Source organism: Triturus cristatus, chromosome 1_1 (assembly GCF_964204655.1).
Source record: "Triturus cristatus chromosome 1_1, aTriCri1.1, whole genome shotgun sequence".
Classification (NCBI taxonomy): domain Eukaryota; kingdom Metazoa; phylum Chordata; class Amphibia; order Caudata; family Salamandridae; genus Triturus; species Triturus cristatus.
Window position 1 is genome coordinate 1,049,273,645 of NC_140579.1, and position 6,000 is coordinate 1,049,279,644.

At 43.1% G+C, this 6,000-nt stretch overlaps 1 long non-coding RNA gene across 1 annotated transcript in view; it reads right to left on the reverse strand.

Annotated features, from left to right (window-relative positions):
* The window catches only part of LOC146871503 (uncharacterized), a 67,903-nt gene extending 62,697 nt beyond the window's left edge, over window positions 1-5,206 (reverse strand). Inside the window, exon 1 of the long non-coding RNA XR_014981006.1 lies at window positions 5,099-5,206. This is a non-coding gene — a long non-coding RNA (uncharacterized LOC146871503). The remainder of the gene's footprint in view (window positions 1-5,098) is intronic.
* Between the last annotated feature and the right edge of the window lie 794 nt (window positions 5,207-6,000).

Below are 6,000 nucleotides of genomic sequence, written 5' to 3' on the forward strand. Positions count from 1 at the left end.
TTGGGGTGTAAGGGAAGAGGTTACTCCATAGGGAAAATATTTTCCTTGAGACTAAAATAAAACGTAAACAGGTGTGAATATGTTAAGCACTTACATATTCCTAAAGATCTACTATGAATATTTACAAACGTGTAAAGGTTTTTATATGTAAGTACTCCTTGAAAGTTGCAATTTTCTCAACGTCCCAGATGAACTCCTGGGGCCAAATTCCAGATAGGGGGCACTGTTCCCTCTGCGCTGCAGCACATCCTTTACTAGGAGGAACAGACGCAGACTAGAACAGTGCACTCTAATGTAGGTACGAATTCACACCTGCACAGTGAAGAGCACATTAGTGAAAGGTAAGATGGCTGTTTGACGTCACTGGCCTTTTAATGCAGGCAGAGGCCCAATGTCAGACTGAAAAGGTGAAAGAGATCACCACAAGGGCGGTGAGTAGCAATACCTGCCTGCAGATGGGTGCCGCGAAAGTCTCCGACGTCCTTCGCTTTCTTCCGAGGGACTAGTTTGGGGAGCACACTGACTGTGTGCTCCATCTATGTGACACACATTCAGAGTGTCTCCTAAAAGCTGTTTTGCCATTGCACTCGCTTCTGTAATATAGCACGTTTGTTGCAGCCTCATGGCACTTTCTATAACAATATCACTGGAATATTTTGAGAATTCAAAAAAAATTGAAAATCTTCTCCAAAATGTGAATTGGATTCACAAAACTGTGTCAGAAATTCCATCCTGTAGGTTTACTCCTACGTCTGAAGTAAATGCCTTACTTTCTCTGAATCCACAGAAGTTGGAAGATGTCACAGTCACAGCTTCATCAAACGTAGCCAGGCTCCTTTATTTTCACATTTACCAGCTCAAACCATTACTAAAGTAGTCTCTCTCTTTTTATGATCTTTTATTGATCGAATAAAAGTAATTGACTGACATTACTAAAGTAGTCGGTTAACAACTCTCTCTTCCAACCATACACAATAAAAATACAGACTAAGCTGATCGACACAAAGTACAGAGCTGCACAAAAAGTGCTTCCAGATGAAGAAAACACTTCAGTGCCACACCAACGGAAGTCGGTGCTACACAAATGTGCATAAGATAACTGTGCTGTCACGTGAACAAAGATGCACGTATGTTTTCTGATGCGAAAATCCCCTATCAACTGCACATGATTTAGTAACCAACTTATTCCTCGTTCAGGAAACCGCTTCCCCTGCATCCCAACCAATTTAGGGGGGAGGGGGGGGGGGGCATACTCAGCCCCACTGTGAAAACATATTTGCTTTTGCTACTGAAAGGAGCAAACCTCTGGTCGCCTCAAGGGTGGCTTATCAAGTATTTTCCAAGTTATTGCCATCCTGGAACACATAACCCCTACCCCTGAAAGCACCTTAACTCATCCATAATATTACACCATAGTGGTGTGCCACCACTATGGTGTAAACCGATTTATACGTATTAATACACATATTGTGAATTACGAACCTATGTTTGCATTTGTAAATCATGGTTCTTTCACCCCTCAGTAGAATTTGGGTCGACAAATCTCGTAGTTACTATTTTTTTTAATGCAAAATGGCCTCTCTGTCTTTATTTCCATGTATAAAACTATCATGGATTTTCAGACACAAAAACTGACCCGACAGCAGTTATTAGAGGCTAATCCCGTTTGTTTTGGATCATTAAACCTGGTCTGTGAAAACTGAAGCTTTTGTTGACTACGGACTGTTTTTGTTGGTTTTAAAGAGCCCATTCTTTTTCACTTAATCACTGCCTTTGGTGCGCCCCCATAAAATGTCTCGAGACTGCCACTGCTTGGAAGATTTCCAACGCGAAAATTAGTGTTTCCTGCTGATAGTGGCATCCGATTATGAAGTGTGCTTATACGAAAGGTATATTAATGCAATCAACACTTCTGATACCGGACAGTCACACAAATCCCCAGCTTCTATGCCAGGCAGGAACGCACAGCGACAGTGGCGTCACTAGGGTTGGTGTCACCCGGTGCGGGTAACTCATGGTGTCACCCCCTCACGACTTACCGCATGGACCTCCTCCGCTCTGAGTCCGCCAGTGGACACAGTTGGCAAATAACGGGACCATATAGAGTCCTTAGTAACGTTTGTAAATGTAGGTCCTATATTTACAAAATGTGCCTGTTAACAACAGTGTGATAATGACTAGGGCTCCCGGTTTTATGGTATTTATTTTTTTGACATTTCCGTCTGTATTTATCCATATTTATTTTTTGTCAACTTTATCTGTATTTATCCATATTTATTATGAGTTTTGTGGAAAAAATAAAGCTGCAACTGGTATATTTCCGCATTTATATAACCAATAAATATGCAGTCAAGCTTGGTTTCAGTTATATGACCACCTGCAGAAGATAAATCAATTAACTTATATGAAAATATGCACATTTCAGTATCAGCCTTGTGCATATCTACTGCTGTTTAAGCACGTTTACTAAAATTCCTTTTTTTCTAACCTCCTTACCTATCAATCAACACAGGTATTGGCCTGGCAGTCATTGCAAAGTGTATTTAAAATCACTCAAAAAGCACTTAATTTCCGTTTTTATCCACATTTATAAATAAATACAGACAAGAAAACAAATGGTGTTCTGTCTGTATTTATCTGTAAAAATCAGTAAAAACGGAAAACAGGGAGCCTTAATAATGACTCATTAATCAGGTTGTAGAGTGGGCTACCTGCTAGTCAACAGTTTATTGGAATTTATAACATCATAGGTATGGTATTTTGTCCTGGTGTGGTGTTCCCACTACCCAGCAACACGATATATCAGTGGTTGAAGTGGAGGGAAAAAAGTAGGGGAACTGTGGGCGGAGAATCAGAGGGCGGGAATAACCCAAGGATTGGATCAGTGGGAGGAGCCAGAGGTGTGGCCAGAATGCGCAAACATCCCAATTTTTTGTATTTGTTTGGTTTCACTGCCCAGTTTTATCAACCAATGGATACACATGATTATTTAAGGTTATAAGGAGTTATTCACGGAAAAATGTATTCACAAAGCGGGATATGCTTCTAATCACAGAATGTCCCCAAATACGATAAAATGTGGAAGCACAAGCCATTTGTCTCCGAGCTATGGAGTTTCTGTCACCAGCACTTCTCCCTTTTCCAAAACAGCAGTTCGAACAGGAATGGCTAAAAATCCTAGTTTGCAAATGTTTTCTAAATAATAATGGCTCCGCCATATTTGCCTCATAATGCAAGAACTGCAGCAGCATCTGACCATTTAAACTAATAAATTGTTTGTAGCTCAAAGGTATCAAAAGTTAATAGAAAATGTGACTTGTGTTGCTGCGGAGTAGATGACAGTTAATAGCTCACTGTTCTATGTTAGGATTTTAACTTATAAACTGCAAGTATCAAAAGGATCTCTCTGACAAAAGCAGTAGCCCACTGGCCTATTTACATTATGTGCACTTTGTGATCTGCATGGTGCACGTTCTTTGCAGCAGGTACATTAACCCTCTGAGCTACCTTTCCTTGAGTCAAATCTTCCATTAGACAAAATTCCGATCACTCTCTAGGAAGAACATTAATCACCAGAGTCATCATGACATTTTTATTGTTACCGAAAATTGCTGGGGCCAGGAAGGAGGCAGCAAGCGCTTTAAAAACCATAATATACTTGAAAAAATTATGCCTCCACCTAAAGTCATCACCTGCTGCGGTCACAGTGGTTGCGCCACCCTAGAGCTGGCCCTTCTCAAGGGTCCTGTGATCTCAGTGACAGGGTCACTGTTCTAGGGTGTACTGCTTCATAGGCCTGCCCGCAAGACTGGAGGTGAACTTCAGTATGAACAGTGGTGGACAAGCCTTGAAAGTTAACCTACACTTGTAATGCTAGGGTTCACCTGCCGGTGCTACGACACCGGGGATTCTAATGTCTTGCGAAGCCTTCTAAGGTCTAGCATGAGATAGTGCTCTCTCAGGAGAGTGGTCTGGTGGACTGGTTATTAAGGCTGAACCTGGTTCCCCAGTTCCAAATTCAGCAGCTCTGGCCATAGTGCCACATCCTCTCCCCCACTGAACACCATACTGCCCCACTGAGAAAAACTCAGACTGCCTTCAACTACAACCCAATTGTTGCCAGCTATAAACACCGGGATGCGGCTCAATTTAAATTACGCACTGGGCAAGAGCAATCTGTGGCCTACAAGAAAAAAGTGACAGCATCCTGGAAAAAGCAAACAATAATAGGGAATGCAAAATTTTGCAAACCATGTGAAATGTAAGCAGGAACAACATGGTTACCTTAACGCTTTTACACTCACTGTTCAGAAATCAGTGAGTGCTTTTGCCTGAAAAGTTAAGGACATGACAACAGGGCCTTGATTGGACCCATTCCAATGGCCATTGCTTATATCCTTACAAAACGTAAGTAGTATGGTAAAGAAAGACAACATCTCTAGATGCAGAGCAGCAGTACAAATTTTGTTTTTCAATCCTCACATTGCAGTACCTCCAGGATTGGTGCCCTAGTTCTAAGCCCAGGGAAAACAAAGCCAAGACAACAAAAATAGCGCTTCACTGGAAAACTCTGTAAAAGTGGCACTAATGTGTTTGGGTGTAAATAAAATCAATCTGGCCAGTTTGCTACCACTCTGCCTTACTTTATTTAGTTATTTCTTTTTCATATTTTTAAACTTTTATTCCCGATGCTGCACTTTGGAATTAAATGTCAGAAAAATACGACATTGATTTTCCAGGAAAAGTGATTTTCTTTTTTGGATCCATTTCACAGGGAAGCAAATAAAAGAAAGGAGAGGAAAGAGAGTGAGAACCCTGTCTTGCAGCCACTGTTTTCAGTAAGAGAAGAACTGCCGGGCTAGCAGGTGAGAGACCTCAGCATGTACACAGAGCTGCTGTGCCTGAAAGTCATCTTCGCAGGCCTCCCGACAGCTCAAAAAATGGGCCCACAACTCGGTGATCAGAGGCAGGCAACCTCGCTCCGCACTGCCTCCGCCCTGCACAAGAAGTCACTCACTCATCATAACTCGCACAGCACAGGCAGCATAACCGCTTGACCACCCACGATCATTAATCAATTGGTGCCGGAGAAACTCACCTGCTGTGTTGGTGGCAGGGGAGGCTACGTCGGCGGGCGGCCCAGAAACCGGCGGTTGACAGTGCCTCTGCTCCTCGTCACTCGTGATGCTGCTGCAGGCCAGTCACGCGCACTTTTAGGGCCCAATGCGCATGCGGGAATGACATCAGCCGCCTGCACCCGGGCCTAGAGAGGAGCGCAGACGCGGTGGAGGAGGAGAAAGTGCGCACTGCGCACAGGCACCTCCTCCTCCTGAAAGGTTAGGTTGCTCTGCACACACCGGCCCTGTTGGCGTCACCCCATGTGAGGGTGTCACCCGGTGCGGTCTGCACCCCCCACACCCCCATAGTGACGCCGCTACACAGCGAGCAGGTGTGACACCCTATTATTCAGTCTGGAAACTCGCTCTAGACAGGATTATAACTAAACACTTTCTCCACGTTCGTTATTTATGTCATGGATTGGCTTAAGCTAATTTCAGTTCTCGTAAGTAAAGTGATGGAGAACTTCTCCTGGAGAGAGTTCTCTGCAGAGGTGGTCTCTGTGTCCGTGGATAACAATGCCCTGGTTCACTGATAGTTTTCAGCACATAGATTATTTAAATTATATGCAGGGTAACAATTACCATCCTCAAAATAATCGGCTATGAGAGAGACACTTGAAAGCATATCTAAAACATTCTGATGATTAGGCAAGTCTAGGAGCAATAGTCTAACTTCACTAGTTATGTGTGCAGGTAGAGGTATCCGGCACACTAGAGGTTTATCAAATACACTTCCAAATCTGTGCTGTGGAGCACCCTTAATTGGGTATGCCCAATGCAGAATGGAACCCAAAATGTTGATTCCTGTCCTGCATAAAGTTCAAAACTGGGATATTTGCGACATTTGAATGGGAAGATGCATCATAGAGAGGGTCTTCTT